At 45.8% G+C, this 21,070-nt stretch overlaps 1 protein-coding gene across 2 annotated transcripts in view; it reads left to right on the forward strand.

The window, feature by feature from the left end:
• dtx2 (deltex 2, E3 ubiquitin ligase) overlaps positions 1-21,070 on the forward strand; it is a 79,483-nt gene that overhangs the window by 6,404 nt on the left and 52,009 nt on the right. The window lies entirely within an intron of this gene.

Consider the following 21,070-nt stretch of genomic DNA (forward strand, 5'->3'; position numbering starts at 1 on the left):
AACATCAGGATCAAGCTGTTCATAGGGCATTTTGTATCCTGACTGGCCCTAATTTTTGTTTTTTTGCCAATTATCGTGCATTTTATGCCCTTTCATTACTGATCCACAAATCAGTGATGGCACCACCTGACTTGTCAATTTTGATTTCCATCAAACTTCCTTTTGACCCAATTTCATGGAATAAGTGAATGTTGTAGCTTGTGGGAGACTAATCGGCCTACCGTGACTGTGCTGGCTCTCTAACAGGAACTCGCCTTGTCTCACTCTCCTGCCTTTTTCCCACAGTCCTACAAACATTTTTCTTTGGATGAATATCCAATTCCATTTAGGAAGTCATAATTGAACCTGCCTCGATGACACTCTCGGGCAATGCATTTCAGATCCGAATCACACTCTGCGTTATAAAGTTTTACCTCGCGTCACTTTTTTAGTTTTTTTGCTATTCACCTTAACTAGTTGTCCTCTTGTCCTCAACTCTTCTATCAAAGGGACCATGTCTCTGTGAAGACCTGTCATGCTGTTGTGATTTAAAATTTAAAAAAAAAAAATTTAGAGTGCCCAATTCATTTTTTCCAATTAAGGGGCAATTTAGCGTGGCCAATCCACCTACTCTGCACATCTTTGGGTTGTGGGGGTGAAACCCACGCAAACACGGGAAGAATGTGCAAACTCCACATGGACAGTGGCCCAGAGCCGGGACCTCAGCACCATGAGGCAGCAGGGCTAACCACTGCATCACACTACTGCCCTCTCGTGATTTTTACACCTCTACCCAAATCTTCTCTTAGGAAAATAGCCTCAGTTTCACCAATCTGTCCACTTAAGCCTTGCATTTTGGAACTATTTTTTTGAAAATCTTTCTACATCTTCTGCAATGGTTTCACATCCACCCAGAATTGAACACAATACTCCAGTTGAGGCAGAACCAGAGTCTTATAAAGGATCGTCGTAACTTCCTTGCTTTTGTAATCTGTGCCTCTATTCATAAATATCAGAATCCTGTATGCTTTAACTGCTCTCTCAACCTGTCCTGCCACCTTCAATAATTTGTGTGCACTCACCACCAGCTCCTTCTGCTCCTGCATCCCATTTAAAATTGTACCTTTTATAACCTTTCCTTGTTCCTCCGATCAAAATATATCACTTCACACTTTCTCTGCCTTAAAGTTAATCTGCCACATGTTAATCCATTCCACCAACTTGTCTATATCCTCTTTGAATCTATTACAATCCTCTCTACAGTTGACAATCCTTGTAAATTTTGTCATCTGCAGATTGAAATTGTGCCCTGCCCCCCACCCACCTAGATTATTAATATAAATCAAGAATAACAGTGGTCTTTATACCAACCCTTGGGGTGGGGGGCGGTTAGCTTGGTGGGCTAAACAGCAGGTTTGTGATGCAGAGCGAGGCCAACAGCGCGAGTTCAATTCCCGTACCGGCTGAGGTTATTCAGGAAGGCCCCACCTTCTCAACCTTGCCCCTTACCTGATGTGTGGTAATCCTCGAGTTCAATCACCACCAATCAACTCTCCACCTCAAAGGGGAAAGCAGCCTATGACCATCTGGGACTATAGTTACTTTGCCTTGATTCATTCAGTCTCAAAAACAAACAACCATTCACCACACTCTACTGTTTCCTGTCACTCAACCAACTTTGAATCCATGTGGCTACAGTCACTTTTGTTCCATGGTTTTTTGTCTCTGAAAAGCTTCTAATCCGTGTTATTGTCTCTGCAATTCTCTTCTGCATTTCTCTGTGTGGCCTTGGTACCCTTGCTAAAGTGGGCTACCCAAAATAGGAAGCAGTGTTCCAACTGTGGTCTAACTAATGATTTTGTGGAGATGAACATTACCACTTTGCTTTCATTCTTTTCATTTCATTTATGTTTAAAATTATCAGCCGTTGTCTATGCATCCTTCCATGGATTTTCCTATCCCTGCCTCTGCAGGTTGTTCCAGCCCTGTAAATCCCTATTGAATATTCCTTTCTTCTGATTCTGAGCTTCTGTTTATACCCTCTCTCATCCCTTAATTTTTCATGGGTGCAAGGACCTTCACCAACCTTGGTTCGACTCTCTGAAGTTCCCTTTCTAGACATTTTTGCGATGACTCCTTTAAACGCTTTTCAAAACCCATCACTCCAAATAAATGCTTTTCAAAACCCATCACTCCAAATAAGTGTTTCTTTTTCTAGTTTCTCCCTGGATGAACCCATTTCAGTTTCTTGTCACCCATGAAGTATCTTTGAATGTCACCCTATGATAAGGGTGTGGTGCAAATTCATGTTGCATTCTGTGTCCCTTTTACATATCTAAACTATATATCTTTTTTTAAGTTTTAATGTTCAAAGGGAAGTATTTCCCTTGATTTTTTTTTTCTAACATGAATCACCTCCCGGATGGCGCAGTGGTTAGCACTGCTGCCTACGGTGCTGAGGACCCAGGTTTGGCCCCAGCCCCGCCTTGTCTGTGTGGAGTTTGCACATTCTCCCCGTGTCTGCGTGGGTTTTACCCCCACAACCCAAAAGATGTGCATGTTGGGTGGATATGCCATGCTGGTTTAGCTCACTGGGCTAAATCGCTGGCTTTTAAAGCAGACCAAGGCAGGCCAGCAGCACGGTTCAATTCCCGTACCAGCCTCCCCGAACAGGCGCCGGAATGTGGCGACTAGGGGCTTTTCACAGTAACTTCATTGAAGCCTACTTGTGACAAGCGATTTTCACTTCATTCATTTCATTTCAAATTGCCCCTTAATTGGAAAAATAAATAATTGGGTACTCTAAAAAAAATTTTTTTAAATGTATTAATGAATCGCCTCCCATTTCCCAATATAAAATTTTTGTCTTAACGTGCTGAAAATCTGAAATAAAAATGAAAAATACTGGTATAACACCAAAAAGAAACTGCTGCAATACCCTTCTTCAGGACTCTTGCGGTTTGATGTTATGTTTTACCTTCCAGCGAAGACATTAGTGTCAGCAGTGCTACAAGTGAACTAAGGCACTATTATTACCTGTAGCTATTTGCCTCCATGTTTATGGTTAAACACTGTATCGACAAAATAATAAATGCAAGGTACAGATACCACTACCAAAGTCTAAAATGCTGTCTATGCAATTATGTAATCTATTAGCATAGGAATGTACTAATAATTTAATACTGTTGACTTGTAGGATTTTCTGCAGCCGAAATAAATTAAATACCACATGGCACTACACAAGTACACTTTGGAGAAAAGATTGGAATGAGTCTTGTGACCCAGTTTGCACTGCAAAACATATTCATTGTTTGCGAAAGGATTTAAGAATCTTATATAAGTGAGAAGTCAGAAGGTTGTGGATTCGAGGCTTACACTAGGATCTCAGCGCAAATTAAGGCTGACACACCAATGGGGGATCCCTTCAGATTGTTCAGATGCCAACAGCCGGTTAAAGGCTAGGAATTCTACACTGTAACCAACTCCCTGACTCCCCAAAGCCTGTCTTCTATCTACAAGGCACAAGTCAGGAGTGTGATGGAATACCCTCCACTTGACTGGATGAATGCAGCTCTAACAACACTCGAGAAACTCAACATCATCCAAGACAAAGCAGCCTGCTTGATTGGCACCCTTCCACCATATTACACAATTATTCCCTCTACCACAGACACACAGTGGCAGCAGTGTGTACCATCTACAAGACTCACTGCAGAAGCCACCGCTCCTTCGGCAGCACCTTCCAAACCTACAACCTATACCACCTAGAAGGACAAGGGCAGCAGATGTAGCTACACACTATCACTGCTCCTTCACTGGCGCTGGATCAAAATTCTTGAAACGCACCCCAAGCAGAACATTTTTTAAAGCATTAATGGAATTGGACAAAGGTTTAAGAAAGCTAAATCATGCTTAACAAATGTACTGGATTTTTTGAGGATATAATTTGGATAGGTAAGGGAGAACCAGTGTATTTGGCCTTTCAGAAGAGTTTTTGTACGGTCCCTCATTAGAGGTTAGTGAGGCACATGGAATAAGAGGTAATATATTGACATGGATCGAGAATTAATTGAGAGACCGGAAATAGAATGGGAATAAATGGGTCTTTTCCGAGTGGCAAGCAGTGACTAGTGGAGTACCGCAAGGATCAGTGCGATGACTCCAGCTGTTCACAATATATAGGAATAATGGAACCAAATGTAACATTTCCAAGTTTGCTGACGACACAAAACTGGGCAGGGCTGTTTTCCCTGGTTGGGCAATCTACAACCAGGGAACGCAGTCTCGGGATATGGGGTTGACTATTTAGGACTGAGATGAGGATATATTTCTTCACTCAAAGGATGGTGAACCTATGGAATTCTCTACCAGAGAAGGCTTTGGAGGCCAAGTCACTGTATTCAAGAAAGGGATAGATAAAATGTTTTGATTTTAATAGTATCAAGGGGAGAAAGTGGGAATATGGCATTGAGATAGAGAATCGGGCATAATCGTACTAAATAGCAGAACAGGCCCGAAGGGCTGAATGGCCTAAACCTGCTCCTAAGTTTCTATATTTCTTTTATTTTTTTAAACCCATTTTATTCAAACTTGTATCAAAGTAGGTTACAGCAAATAAACGCCATGGGAAACATTCTTCCCACTCTCCTGGCTAAGACCGCGAACACTCCCACCCAGAATCTTCCCAATTTTTCACAAGCCCAAAATATGTGCGCATGATTCGCTGGCCCCCGCCCACACCTCTCTCACTTATCTGCTACCCCTGAAAGAACCCACTCATTCTCGCCCGAGTCATATGCACCCTGCGCACCACCTTAAACTGCATCAGGCTCATCCTTGCACAAGAGGAGGTCCCGTTTACACTTCGCAGTGCCTCACTCCATACTCCCCAATTGATCTCCATTCCCATCTCCGCTTCCCATTTCTCCCTGCTCCTCCAGCCACTTGTATATATCCCCAATTCTTCCCTCCCTTTCCACATGCGGAAGCAGCAGTCGCTCCAACAGGGTGTATCCCGGCAATCTAAGGAACCCCTTTCAGACCTTTCGTGCAAAGTCCCTAACCTGTAGATACCTGAACTCACTACCCCTCACTCGGCAGCTCTACCCTCTCCCTTAGCTCCTCCAGACTGGCGAACCCTTCTTCCAAATACAAATCCCTCACCGTGACCAGCTCCACTTCCCTCCACCTCCTGTATACACTATCCATCCCTCCTGGCTCAAACCCATGATTCTCGCACAGCGGCGTTAACACCGACATCCCTTCCACCCTAAAATGCCTCCTCAACTGATTCCATATCTTCACCGTGGACTGCACCACTGGGCTCCCTGAATACCTACTCGGAGCCATTGGCAATGCCGCCGTCACCATAGCCCTCAAACTAGACCCCTTACAAGACTCCTCCTCCATCCTAACCCACTCTACCCCATCTCCTTCCCACCACCACCGCACCTTGTCCACATTTGCCGCCCAATAATAATGAAGCAAGTTTGGCAACGCCAACTCCCCCTCTGCCTCTGTAGCAGGGTCCTCCCGACCCTTGGCACCTTCCCCGCCCATACAAAGTCAGAGATGATTGTGTCCACTTTCCGAAAAAAGTTCTTTGGTATAAAAATCGGTACAGCCTGAAAGACAAACAAGAACCTCGGTAGAATATTAATTTTCACCACTTGAACCCTCCCCGCCAATGTTAAGTGCAGTGTATCCCACCTCTTAAGTTCCTCCCTGGTTTCCTCCGCCAGCTTCGTTAAGTTCCACTTATGGAGCCCCGTCCATTCCCTTGCTACCTGAATCCCCAAGTACCTAAACCTATCCCTTGCTACCATAAATGGCATCTCCCCCCCCCTAAATTAACCCGCTGTGCCAGCTCATTCACCAGGAATACCTTGCTTTTCCCTACATTCACCTTGTATCCCGAGAACCCTTTAAACCTCCCCAACAGGTCCATTATCCTTCCCATACTCCAACGGATCCGAAACATACAGCAAAAGGTCATCGGCATAGAGCGACACCCGATGCTCCCTCTGTCCCCTCATTATCCCCTGCCACTCTGCCGACCCCCTGTGAGCCATCGCCAATGGCTCTATGGCCAGCGCAAACAGCAGCGGCGACAGCGGGCACCCCTGCCTCGTACCCCTGTGTAAGTCAAAGCTTCATGAGTTCATATCATTCGTCCTCACCCTCGCTCTTGGCGCCACATACAGCAACCACACCCATGCCACAAATCTCGGCCCAAACCCAAACCTTCCCAAAACTTCGAACAAGTACCGCCACTCTACCCGATCAAATGCTTTCTCTGCGTCCATGGACACCACCACCTCTGGTACCAGAGCTCTCGACAGATTCATCACCACATTCAACAGCCGTCTTAAAGTTACTCGCGAGCTGCCTGCCCTTCACGAAGCCTGTTTCATCTTCTGTAACCACCCTCGGGACACAATCGTCCATCCACCCCGCCAACAACTTGGCCAATACTTTCACATCCATGTTCAATAGTGGTATGGGTCTATACGACCCACATTCCACCGGATCCTTCCCTTTTTGGGGGATTAGTGTGATTACTGCCTGCTTCATTGTCTCCGGCAATTCCCCCCTTCTCCAGTGCTTCATTAAATGCCCCCAGCAGATGTGGTGCCATGTCCATCGCAAATTCCTTATAAAATTCTGCCGGGTGCCCATCCGGCCCAGGGGCCTTCCCTGACTTCATACCCCTGATACTATCCAGCACTTCCCTCAGCCCCAGGGGCTCCTCCAACGCCTGCCTCTTTGCTTCCTCCACCTGGGGAAATTCCAGCTCGTCCAGAAACCACCCCATGTCCCCCTCCTCTCCTGGGTCTGCCTCATAAAGTCCCTGGTAATACTCTCTAAATGCCTCATGTATCTTCCCTGGCTCTGACACCACATCCCCAGCCCCAGTCCAGATCTTCAAAATTTCCCTGGACGCAGTAAAGGAATCTTGTAATTTTCAGGGAATCTTAACCTGTCGAACTACACCAAGTTTGGAGGAAGCTTAGTTGATGAATCAAGTCCTGGCGCAATACGACAAGTTATAAGATTTGTAATATTTGTAGACTGTGTTAAGTTGTTCGATTCCTTGTATTATTCGACTGTGTATAGTTGAAGGAATTTATATCATCCCTGCTATTCGGTTATCAGTAGCACTTTGCGAATACTGGAACTCAGCAGAAATTTGCAGTATAAACTCCTCAGGTGCCAAAAAGAATTGTTTTATTTGTAGTCGCTTGATTACAATTTGAAAGTCATTTAAAAGGCAATTCGAAGCTTTCAGAGAATTACAGACATTATCTTTCTTTGCTTAGGCAGACAGCTCGAAAGTAACTTTTAAAAGGTCAAAGTCTGGCAATGAAACATGAAGAGAGAGAGAAAGCTCATCTTCAGCTAAACTCAAACTCAAAGTCAAAAGTGGACTAACATCACTGACACAGACTGTTAGGCTGACAGAACCCCCAAAAACAATAACCTAAAAACTAAAACTAAAATGGAGACTATAAAGGACAAAACTGACTAAACTAACAGAAAGACAACACAAAGACATCTCCTCAACACACATCCAAAGACAATACACCACAGACAACACACTAAAAACTAAACTGGCGGGGAGAAACTTTTCAGTTATACACTTTCATATCTGTCTTAAGTCACCTAATCACACCCCAATATAATCCTAATTGGTTTGGGTTAGACTCAAACACATTTGATTTGATGGCAAGCCGTCCATCTTCAATGTGCGACATCAGCTTTTCTGACCTAGCTGTTATCTGCATTGTGAACAATGGTGCCTTGTATTCAGTCCCTGTCCTTGACAATTAGCACAAGCAGTGTCAAATTATCTTGCAACTGTGCTGTTTTAATGTCACACTGTCTTTGAAAATCTGCATTTGCCAGAACAACGGACTTCAGTAAAAGTGAATTATGCTGTATAAATGGGTATTTAAAACTGGGGCTCAGCATTTATGCTTAAACAGCTATCTTTTACCTATACTAGTTGTATTCGAAATACTCTACACGCAGCCTGCCTCTACAGCTGGTGCACCAGCATGCGGCTCGCCTTCTCCCCATACTCTTATTGCACCCCTCTTGCCCTACGCAGTTGTAGTTTCTATATTTCTAGCAGCACTGCACTGTGGGTGTTCCTACAACAGTGGACTGCAACTGTTAAGGTGCTCACCATTGCCTCCTCAATGGCAAGTAAGATGAGCAATAAATGCTGGCTTACGATGCTCACGTCCCAAGGATGAACTTAAAATAATCTTGACCTGCATCCCCTGCTCAAACGTCACCACAACTATTGTAACATATCAATCATTTAATTGCTCTTTGTGCATCATCGTTACCACATGCACCCACGCATCTACCCACTTAACATTAGTCTGCAATCAAAGTGTACGTGCGTGCAGAGTACTTTGAACATTTCTGAGACATATGCTATATGAGTGTTCGTAAATCTCATTAATCTCCTGCGAGTAATCAAGACAAATTTGAATTTTTGAGATTGAGTTTAGAGATTGGGGAATAATGAAACCTGGGTGACGGTATTGGGAAGGTGGAAGGGAGGCTCAGGAAAAGAAGGGAGGTGTGAGGTAAGGACAAGGAGGCAGCAGTGAGATAAGATGGGAAGAAAGAAGGGCATTAATAATAATCAGATAATCTTTATTATCATCACAAGTATGCTTACATTGACTTCCGCTTGTGACCATGGAGTGATTGGTCACAAAGGGCTGTTCCTGTTCAAAGTCACAGAAAAGGGCTCTTTTAACCCAGATCCGGGTAGAATTTTGATGAAAAGGCGTAGGTGAATGTTAGAGGAGTAGTTCACCCCTGGAATGGTATGTCTTCTGATCACCGGACCCGGCAGAAAACAGTGAGGTTTGGCTGGAAAGTTGAAACAGTCTTATGCTTCACAGACAGTCTTTTCCAGCATACAGGTGGGGGAGGGGCAAGCTGTAAGGCCCCAGATACAGGAACTGATGACTTTTATCAAGGAGGAATTCCATAAACAAAGGAAAGAAATGGATGAGGATCATGCAAAGGCCATTGCAGAAGCTGTGGCATCCCTGAAGAGTACTTTGGAGCGGATGGAGTTGGGAATGGAGATCAATTGGGGTGTATGGAGTGAGGCACTGCGAAGGGTAAGCGGCACCTCCTCTTGTGCAAGGATGAGCCTGATACAGTTTAAGGTGGTGCACAGGGTGCATATGACTCGGGTGAGAATGAGTGGGTTCTTTCAGGGGTAGCAGGTGAATGTGAGAGGTGTGGGCGAGGCCAGCGGATCACGTGCACATGTTTTGGGCTTGTGAAAAATTGGGAAGATTCTGGGCGGGGGTGTTTGCAGTCTTAACAGGATAGTGGAGGAGGAAGTGGACCCAGACCCTTTGGTGGCGATATTTGGGGTTTCAGAGAAGCCGGAGCTCATGGAGAGGAGGAAGGCCGGTGTCTTGGCCTTCGCCTCTCTGATTGCACGGCGACGAATTTTGCTGGAGAGGCGGTCGGCATCGCAACCGGGGGTCGTAGCATGGTTGGGTGACCTGTATGACTTCCTGCGGTTAGAGAAGATAAAGTATGAGTCAAGGGGCTCAGCAGGAGAGTTTGAGAAAAGGTGGGGGGTGTTTGTGACCTTGTTTGAGGAGCTGTTCGTCGCGGGGGGGGGGGGGGGGGCGGGGGGGGGTGAAAAACGAGAAAAATCTGTACAAACTGTATAGTTGATTGTTGGGAAGAATGCTTCCCGGGGTGTTTATTTGCTGTAACCTACTTTGATACAAGTTTGAATAAACTGCGTTTTAAAAAAAAAAAATAGGTACATTAACACTGCAATAAAGTTACTGTGAAAATCCCCTAGTCGCCACACTCCGTCCGGCACCTGCTCGGGTACACAGAGGGAGAATTCAGAATGTCCAATTCACCTAACAAGCACGTCTTTCGGAACTTGTGGGAGGAAACCGGAGCACACGGAGGAAACCCATGCAGAATAGAGAGCAGTAGGGGCACAATAGGCAGGTATGGAACAGATGACCACTGTGGGAGGGCAAATAGCGTGGGGTGGGAGTGGATATTTTAACCCAGTTCTTGAATTTTCTTTTAATTTTATTCTTCATTTTTCATTTGACAACATTTCTTCAATGAAGCAGCACATTTTAACCCTAAATTGAAGCAAAAGTAAGCTTTCTGTATAGCCTATGAATCTGTTAGAGTAACAAAGGTCTGAACCCAAGGAAAATCAGTAGTAATGCTGAGACTGGAAAACCAAAACTCAATTTTCTATGACATTTTCAAAATTCAAAATTGTACAGATGTCTGCACGCCTGTTTTGGCCTGCAATGTGGTTTTATATGCGGTCAGTTCAAGATGCCGTGCCGTGGATTGGCGATGAAGGGATTTGGACAATAATATTGAAAAGAAATTCATAGCTGTACATTTGGCCTAACAAATTTAGCATGATAACAGTATTGCTCCATTTGAGCAAGTATAAATTTCCTTTGTTTTCCAAAATCTTGCATGGAAAATAATTTTCTGTGCTCAGTGATCTCATGTCTCCTTTTAAGAGTGAATATTGAAAAGCAAATTCATGAAACTCCTGAAATTGCAGGAGCGAGGGAATGGACCTGTGGCAAATGTAATCTTCAAGATGTTAGGGGGAACTGATGGGATATAGAGAGATAAATATTTCTGCTGGTTGGGGAGTCGAGGACCTGGGGGCATCTTCTAAAATTTAGTGCCTGATCTTTAACGTGTAAAATTAGAAAACACTTGTACACAGAAAGCGTGGTAGAAGTTTTAGAACACGCCTGTAAATGGCAATTGATGTTAAGCCAATTGTAAGTTTTAAATTTGAAATTGGTTAACAAAAATCTAGGATTTGGGGTACGAGGAGGATATTTGGTGTTGGGCTGCAGTCTAGCCATGATCTATTTGGAAAGGTGGGAAAGAGCTCGAGAGGCTAAATGGCCTGCTCCTGTTCTTGGTTTCCTTCAGGTCCAAATCGTTGCAACATTAATCCAGAATTTTGTAAAATTCGTAATTACACTTAATTTCCTGTAAACAGAGACAAATATGAAAAAAGCTACCAAACATGAATTTCTAATACACTTAGTAAGTCTGAAGTAGTCTTGCGTGGACAAAATTATATTCCAGAATACATTGTCAGTACTTTTTGGAATTGTTGAAATGGACATTCCTCAGTGAAATTGTGGTCAGGGTTAAGTGCCTCTTGGTAATTTGATGCTCGAAACGATGATCATGACCAGAGGTCAGGTTGTTGATATGGCTACATGGACACTGATCATTTGTGCAGAGGCCATTCGAATAAGGCATCAAAATGTTATGAGCAAATCAAGAATTGAATTAAAATGCCAGTGCCAGTGTATCATATTTGAAAGATTCCCCCCATACTGTTTCAAATGGGTCCAGTGGCCCACTTGGGCTACTTTGAGTTAAACTACATCTACTGTGAACTCCAAACTAGTGATTTTTGGCCTGTCAGGTTCTTAAACCATGTTTAATTAGGAGATCTCTCACTACTTTGGTTATTGCACTCAGGTGTGAGATGAGTTTTGAAACCTGGGTTATACCGCCACTTCTGTAAAAGAAAACAGACAAATAAAACCATGAATATGAAAGTGGTGAATATTCCGAACAATAGTGTTGAATCTGAAGATTCTTTGTAGTTCTTTTGAGTTATGTCAAGTTAAGATCTCTTTTCAAGTTTTACCAATTGTAAGAACAGCCTGAAGTTTTTACTTTTGCTTTTGCGTGCATATTTAAGCATGGTCCCATTCGCAAAGAGACAGGAGTAGGCCCCTCATGTCTCAAAACCAGTTTTGCCATTAAATTAGATGACGTCTAATCCACCAACAAACCTTGATTCATATTCCTTTGTTCAACAAAAAATGTAGCAGTTGGTTTTGCAATATTCAGTTGGACTAACCTCAGCAGCTTTTTGGGGGTGGGGAGGGAGAAAGAGTTCCAGATTTCCCCATTTTTGTAATGAAGCGTGTCCTGACATCACTAATTCCAATGTCTCCCTAAGCAGTCTTGTCGAGATCAGCTCCCAGACCATTGCCACTCTCCACAAACTTTCCTTCTGGGAAAGCACCAGAGATCACGGTCCCATTTCAGGAAGCTGGTGGTCTGCTTCTACTATGGGAGCTGCAATGAATAACATGTATTGCCTTTTAAAGTAAAGAATATTCCACGGTGCTACCCAAAGGAGAGATTTCAAACAAATCAGGACATATCTGGATGAATTTCGAGTCATTGGATGCTACTGCTAAAGAATGGAACATGTTAACATCCAGTGTCAAGATTAGGCATGTCCTGTTAGGTTTAGGACAACCTGAATGTTAAACAGGAAGGCTAAGGGCAACTTCGGTGTCAGTCATCTTTAAACCTTTTCTTAGTGAGAGCTAACTTGTACTGAGTTATGGATCATTTTGCCGTTTGGACTCCCTACAGGGGACCGGTTTGAGAGATGCCTTCATTTTAGCACAGATATGCAGCTACCAAAGAGGAGGCTTGTGTTGTATTTGATTCAGCCCTCGAAGTGAAACAACAGTATGCTAACCTAAAATAAAACCCACTACTTGGTGGATGTCCATTCCTGATTTATTTTTCAAATGCTATGAGAACTGGTGAAACATATTGGGAAACTGTTGGGATATTAACAAGATTAGGCTGCTCAGAAGTATAGATAAAATAATATTTGACAGGTACGTGGACTGTATTATACAGAATGGTTTTGCAGCTGTTTGCACACTGACACCATGGCCTTCAAAGGAAGCCAGAAAGAATAACAGGAAACCTGTTATGCTGAGGTGATTGTTGCAACCACAGAATGGTCCAGCTACATTTAATAGTTTTGTGCAATTCATTTTCTAATCGTCTAATATGCATGTCTCGGCAGTTGGTTAGTAGAGTTTGAGATGCATGAGGTTTTGTACAACTAAAAGGAAGGGTATAAATCTGATAGTGCCTTTGGAGTAGACTTGGAAAGGTGAAGCAGGCTACAACTAACTCTGTTATGTCACTTTGTAGTGGCCCTACGACAATATGGTTGACCCTGAACTGCCCTCCGAATTGGCCTGGCAAGCTACTCAGTTGAGTCAAACTGCTACAAGATTAAAACTGAATAAACCACCCGGTATCAACATCGGTACTGGACATGACAAAGACACCCAATCCAGTCAACCCTGAAAACCCCTCCTCGCTAACGCAAGATGCTAAAATTGGAAGTGCTGACCCGCAACGAGTCGAGAAACAGCCCAACATACAGAATCCTACCTTTCAGACAACCTCCCAGACAACCCACTGCCGGACAGGCCCACCAGAGGTAATGGAACATTAATATACAGTCTTGAGGGAATAACTCCTCAACATTGACTCTGCATCTCATGGAGTCATGTGGCATTAACATAGAACATAGAAAATACAGCACAGAACAGGCCCTTTGGCCCACGATGTTGTGCCGAACCTTTGTCCTAGGTTAATCATAGATTATCATTGAATTTACAGTGCAGAAGGAGGCCATTCGGCCCCCTGAGTCTGCACCGGCTCTTGGAAAGAGCACCCTACCCAAACTCAACACCTCCACCCAACACCAAGGGCAATTTTGGACACTACGGGCAATTTATCATGGCCAATCCACCTACCCTGCACATCTTTGGACTGTGGGAGGAAACCGGAGCACCCGGAGGAAACCCACGCAGACACGGGGAGGACGTGCAGACTCTGCACAGACAGTGACCCAAGCCGGAATCGAACCTGGGACCCTGGAGCTGTGAAGCAATTGTGCTATCCACAATGCTACCGTGCTGCCCTTAAGAACAAATAAATCTACACTATATCATTTTACCGTAATCCATGTACCTATCCAATAGCTGCTTGAAGGTCCCTAATGTTTCCGACTGGAAACATGGATGGGGCGATCTCCTGCTAATTACCACTTACTACCCTCCCTCAGCGGATAAATACATACTCCTCATGCTGAACACCATATGGAATAAAGCACTGAGCATAACATTGGTGCATAATGTACTTGAGTAGGGACCTCAACTTCCACCGGCAAGCATGGATCCATAGCACCACTACAAAGGGATGTAGACATGTTGTGAATGGGAAACATTTGGCAGAACATAATATGGGAAAATATGAGTTTGTCCACTTTGGCTGGAAGAATAGAAAAGCAGAATATGATTTTAAAATGGAGAGCAACTGCAGAACACTTCCTTGTACACTAATCACAAAATTACAATGTAGGTACAACATGCAATTAGAAGGCAAATTACACATTGGCCTTTATTGCAAATGGGATGGATTGTAAAAGTAGGGTAGTCTTGCAACAACTGTGCAGGGCATTGGTGAGACCACACCAACAGTACTGTATAGTTTTGGTCTCCTTGTTTAAGGAAGGATATACTTAATTGCATTGGAGGCAGTTCAGAGATGGTTCTCTAGGATAATTCCTATGACAACAGGGTTGTCTCATGAGGGAAGGCTGGGCCTATACTCAGTGGAGTTTAGAAGAATGAGAGGTGGAGTTTTAGATTGGGATGTGAGCAAGCCAGAAGCTGTGCTCTCAATACAGTTCAGTTAAAGATCTGTCTGTTTTGAACCTTTCCCCCCGATTTTGTACCGGACTTGAACTGGAAAATCGATGATTGATGGAGGCAATTGTGTACTGGATCCCCACACCGGTGCATGGAGAGGCGGACTAGAAGTGCTCGCAAAGGCAGAAACAGACGAACAGAGAAGGCTTGGGCTGAAGCTGCAACGAGAGATAGCATGGCGGATGACCGGAGCTCTGGCTTGTCGACCCAGCGGTCAACGGAGCAGCTGATGCAAGTTATCCAGGAGGGCTTCGCCAAACAGAAGCAGGACAGCTTGGACCCGATTTAAAGAGTCAATTGCGCGGCTGGAGCTTAGATTGGATGCCCAAGATCGGGCGATCCAGAAAGTAGAGAAGGCGCTGGCTGACCAGGAGGAACATCAAACTTCAGTGGAGCTGGAAGTGGGGCTGCTGAGAGACCAGGAGAAGGCGGAGGACCTAAAGAATAGGTCCCGCCAGCAGAACTTGAGAATCATTGGGCTCCCAGAGGGGTCCGAAGGTCGACATTCCCCCAACCCTTGGAGGTGGACAGGGCTCACAGAGGAGGAAGCAGGGAATGGGAGACCCCCCCCCCCCCCCGAGGGCAATGGTGGTGAGAGCGGGGTTCAATCAGATAAGCTCGACCCTTTTAAAGAAAAAGGTGACGTTCATGCTGCTGTATCCGGCCCGTCTCTGGGTCACATACGAGGAGCAACATTTTTATTTCGAGTCGCCTGAGGAAGCATTGGACTTCGCAAAAAGGAAAGGACTGAGAACTTTGAACTTTGCTGCAACGTTCATGTTTGAAAAAAGTTTCTCGTTTTTCGTTTTGTGGACGTTATTTGTAATGCCTTCTGTATCGATTTCGGGGCCAGCTGCAGAGCTGAGTGAGTTAAAGTTTACATTTGCATTGTTGGGGGATGAAGGTGTGTTTGTTAGATCCTGGATCTTTTGCTTTATCTTTACTTTGTTTAGCGGGAGGGGAAAAGAGATGAGCCCCCCAACTAGGCTGATCACCTGGAATGTACGAGGACTAAATGGGCCGGTCAAGAGGGCACACGTGTTCGCGCATTTGAGAGGACTGAAGGCGGACGTGGTAGTGCTACAGGAGACGCACCTTAGAGTAGCTGTCCAGATTAGCCTAAGGAAAGGTTGGGTCGGACAGGTTTTAACATTCGGGACTGGACTCGAAGACTAGAGGTGTGATCCTGATCAACAAGCGAGTGGTATTTGAGGCGGAAAGAATAGTTCAGGTTGTGGGAGGCAGGTACATTATGGTCAGTGGGAAACTGGAGGGGGTGCAGGTGGTACTAGTAAATGTGTATTAACCAAATTGGGACAATGTGGAGTTTATAAAGAGTATGCTGGGGAAGACACCGGACCTGGATTTGCATAAGTTGGGCATGGGAGGGGACTTCAACACAGTTATTGACCCTTGTTTAGACCAGTCAAGCTCAAACGGGCAGGGTGCCAGCAATGGCAAAGGAACTAAAAGGGTTCATGGAGCAGATGGGGAGGTGGACCCATGGAGATTTGGGCAGCCGAGAGTGAAGGCGTTCTCCTTCTACTCACACATGTATAAAGTGTACTCCCGGATTGATTTCTTTATTCTGAGCAGGGCTCTACTGACGCGGGGTGGTGGACACTGGGTACTCGGCGATTACAATCTCAGACCATGCCCCACACTGGGTTGACCTACAGGTTAGTAAAGACAGTAACCAGCGCCTGCACTGGAGGTTAGACGTGGGACTTTAGCTGACGAAGAGGTGTGCGGGCGGCTGAGAAAATGTATTCAGAACTACCTGGAAGTCAACGACACGGGGGAAGTTTCGGCAGCGGTGGTCTGGAAGGCATTGAAGGCGGTGGTTAGAGGGGAGCTGATCAGGATACGCACCCACAGGGAGAAGGTAGACAGGGCAGAGATGGACCGACTGGTAAAGGAGATATTACAGGTCGATAGGAGGTATACGGAGACCACAGAGGCAGGGCTTTTGAGGGAACAGCGGAGGCTACAGGCAGAGTTCGGCTTGTTAACCGCAGGGAGGGCGGTAGAGCAGCTGAGAAAGGCGATGGGGGAAATTTATGAGCATGGAGAGAAGGCAAGCAGAATGTTTGCACAGCAGCTTAGAAATAGGGAGGCAGCCAGGGAGATAGGGAAAGTAAGGGATGGGGACGGGAGCCTGGTTAGAGACTCAGCAGGGGTGAATAAGGCGTTAAGGAGTTTTATTGTAGGCTGTATGGGTCGAAACCCCCAGCTGGGCCGGAGGGGATGAGGCACCTCCTATGGGAGCTGAATTTCCCGAAGGTGGACGGGGAGCTGGTAGAAGAGCTAGGGGCCCCGATCGGGATGGAAGAGATAGTGGAGTGTCAGAAGGCCATGCAATCAGGTAAGGCCCTGGGGCTGGACGGGTACCCAGTGGAGGTCTATAAAAAGTTCTCTGGGATATCGGGGCCGCTGTTGATGAGGACATTCAATGAGGCAAGGGAGCGTGGGCTGCTTCCCCCAACGATGTCACAGGCCACGATTTTGCTGACCTTGAAGCGGGACAAGAACCCGGAGCTGTTTGGGTCCTACAGGCCGATATCCCTGTTGAATGTGGACGCCAAACTGCTGGCCAATATTTTGTCCTCTAAGATTGAGGACTGTGTGCCGGATGTTATTGGGGAGGACCAGACGGGGTTTGTTAAGGGAAGGCAGTTGGTGGCCAATGTAAGAAGGTTGTTAAATGTGATCATGATGCTCCCGGAAGATAGGGAGGTGAAGTAGTGGTCGCAATGGACGCAGAGAAGGCTTTTGCTCGTGTGGAATGGGAATATATGTGGGAGGTACTGGGACGGCTCGGATTTGGGCGGGGTTTTATTGACTGGGTCAGGTTGCTGTGTGAGGCTCCTGTGGCGAGCGTACGGACAAATAGGACAACATCGGACTATTTTAGGCTGCATCGGGGTACGAGACAAGGATGCTCCCCTCTCCCCACAGTTGTTCGCGTTCTCCATAGAGCCGCTGGCAATTGCACTGAGAGCTTCAAGGGGCTGGTCCGGTTGGGAGTGGAACAGAGTCTTGCTTTACACAGACAACCTGCTCCTGTATCGGACCCAGCAGAGGGGATGGAAGAAATCATGAGGATTCTGGGGGAATTTGGTCGATTTTCAGGGTATAAACTAAATATGGGGGAAAGTGAGATGTTTGTGGTCCAGGCAAGGGGACCAGAGAGGCGACTGGGGGAACTGCCATTTAGAGTAGTGGGGGGGAAGCTTTCAATACCTAGGCATCCTATTGGCGCGGGAATGGGAACAGCTGGACAAACTAAATCTGGCCCAACTAGTGGACCAAATGAAGGAAGATTTTCGGAGGTGGGACCCGTTCCAATTGTCACTCGCTGGGAGGGTGCAGGCGGTGAAGATGACGGTGCTCCCGAGATTCCTGTTTGTGTTTCAGTGTCTCCGCATCTTTATTCCGCGGTCCTTTTTTAAACTGGTCAACAAAGTGATCACTGGCTTTGTATGGGCGTGCTAGACCCCGCGAGTAAAAAAAAAAAAGGGGATGCTTGAGCGGAGCTGGGGAGAGGGGGGGCTGGCACTGCAAAACTTCAGTAATTACTATTGGGCGGCGAATATAGCCATGATCAGGAAGTGGGTGGTGGGGAGAGGGTTGGCATGGGATTGTATGGAGGCGGCTTCATGCAAGGGCACCAGCTTGGGGGCGTTGATAACGGCGTCTCTGCCGTTCCCGCCGGACCGGTATTCCACTAGCCCCGTGGTGGTGGCGGCCCTGAGAGCCTGGGGGCAATGGAGGAGACATGTGGGAGTGGAGGGAGCATCGGTCTGATCTCCAATCTGTAATAATCACCGGTTTGCCCAGGGAAGGATGGATAAGGGGTTTCAGAGATGGCAGAGAGCAGGGATTGAGAGGATGGGGGATATGTTTATAGGGGGAGCTTTCCTAGCTTGCGGGAGCTGGAGGAGAAATTTGGATTGGCAGGACTTCCTACGGAGGCAGGTTTCAACCTTTCCTCTCCTACCACCAAGGGGGATACAGGACATGGTAGTTTCCAGAGTGTGGGTGGGAGAAGGGAAAGTCTCCGACATCTATAAGGAACTCATGGGGTCAGAGGGGGGAGCTGGAGCAGAAGTAGGAGCTGAAGCGCAAGTGGGAAGAGGAGCTGGACGGAGAGATAGAGGATGGTCTCTGGGCAGACACGTTGAGTAGAGTCAACGCGTCCACAACATGCGCCAGGCTCAGCCTGATATAGTTTAAGGTTGTTCACCGGGCTCACATAACAGTGGCCCGGATGAGCAGATTCTTTGGGGTGGAAGACAGGTGTGGAAAGTGTGCGGGAGGGCCAGCGAACTATGTCCACATGTTCTGGGCATGTCCGAAGCTGAGGGGATTCTGGCAGGGGTTTGCTGATGTCATGTCCACAGTATTAAAAACAAGGGTGGCACCGAGTCCAGAGGTGGCGATTTTCGGGGTGTCGGAAGATCTGGGAATCCAGAAGGAGAAAGAGGCAGACATCCTGGCCTTCGCTTCCCTGGTAGCCCGGAGACGGATATTATTAGCTTGGAGGGACTCAATGCCCCCGAATTCGGAGACCTGGCTATCTGACATGGCTAGCTTTCTCTGTTGGGAGAAAATCAAGTTCGCCCTGAGAGGGTCACTGTTAGGGTTCGCCCGAAGGTGGTAACCTTTCATCGACGACTTTGCGGAAAATTAATCGTCAGCAGAAGGGGGGGGGGGGGGGTAGCTTAGTTTAGAGTAGGGGGTGAATAAAGGTGGGATATGTAAGGCAGGGAGACGGCTTTTGCACTTTGTTTATAAATTAATGTACATTGTTTATTTTGTTGTTGTAAAACCCAAAAATACCTCAATAAAATGTTTATTTATTTTTTAAAAAATGAAGAATGAGACGTGATCTCATTGAAACATGTAAGACTCTGAGGATGCTTGACGGGGTACCTGCTGAGAGGATGTTTCGCCGCCTGAAGGAATCTTGAACTAGGGGGCACAGTTTCAAAATCAGTGGTTTCCCACTTAAGAAGGACTTGAGGAGACTGGGTAATTTAAAATACACAGATTTTTGATCGACACTGGAGTCGAGGTTTAAGGAGTACAGGCAGGTAAGTGGAGGCCACAGATCAGATCAGGTGTGATATTATTGAATGGCAGAACAGGCTTGAGGGGCCAAATGACCTATTCCTCTTGTGTACCAACTAAGCTGAGCCCTGAAGGACATCGCTGCCAACTTGGGCATGCAACAGTTGGTGAGAGAACCAACTCGATGGAAAAATGACTTGACTTTGTGCTTACCAGTCCATTTGTTGCAGATGCAACCGGTATTCCCTGCACTGTTATACTCCATAGAGTCTGTCAGTGAAGGATAGTACTGGAGTAATCTAACATTTATTTACAGAGTGAAACATTTTAAGCATCTGTCTCCTATCTCAACTGCACCCTAATTTCAGTGAGTGTTTCTTTATATGTGCTGAAGTAAAACTCCAATTAATTCTGTCCACCTGCATTCAATTAAGTACAATATATGTACAATTAATATTCACATCGAGGGCACCCTCCAACATGTGTGTCACTAGCGAAGTGGAATAGATTAAAAACAAATCCAGATGCTCAAAGATGCATGAGGAGCTATCAGCAGCAGCAGAATTCTATTCAGCCATAATCTGTAACCTCATGGCTGGCATATTCTTCACTCTGCGATTAACATCATATCATGAGATCAATCTTGGTTTAATGAAGAGTGAGGAATAGTATGCCAAGAGCATCAGCAAGCTTACCAAAATGTGGTTTCAGCCTGGTGAAGCTACAACGCAGGACTCTATGCTAAACAGCAGGAGAAACATATGATAAACAGATCAAAATGGTCCCATGACCAACAGATTTGGTCAAAGCTTTTGCCATTCTGTCACATCCAGTATGAGTGGTCGTTGACAATTGAGCAACCAATAGGAGGAGGAAGTTCAATGAACTTTCCCATCCAAAATATTAGAGGAGCACAATACAATGCTGCACAAGATAAGGCAGAAATATTTGCAACTTGTATAATCGGCACGGTATAATCGGGCAGCACGGTAGCACAGTGGTTAGCACTGTTGCTTCACAGCTCCAGGGTCCCAGGTTCGATTCCCAGCTTGGGTCACTGTCTGTGCGGAATCTGCACGTTCTCCCCGTGTCTGCGTGGGTTTCCTCCGGGTGCTTTGATTTCCTCCCACAAGTCCCGAAAGACATGCTTGTTAGGTGATTTGTATAATATGCCAAGAGCATCAGGAAGCTTACCAAAATGTGGTTTCAGCTTGATATTCTGAATTCTCCCTCAGTGTACCTGAACAGGCACCGGAGTGTGGCGACTAGAGGATTTTCACAGTAACTTCATTGCAGTGTTAACATAAACCTATTCGTGATGTGCCACTAATAAAGATTATTATTATCCATCTATAATAATAATAATCCCTTATTGTCACAAGTAGGCATCAATGAAGGCT

This window comes from Scyliorhinus torazame, chromosome 12 (assembly GCF_047496885.1).
Source record: "Scyliorhinus torazame isolate Kashiwa2021f chromosome 12, sScyTor2.1, whole genome shotgun sequence".
NCBI lineage: Eukaryota > Metazoa > Chordata > Chondrichthyes > Carcharhiniformes > Scyliorhinidae > Scyliorhinus > Scyliorhinus torazame.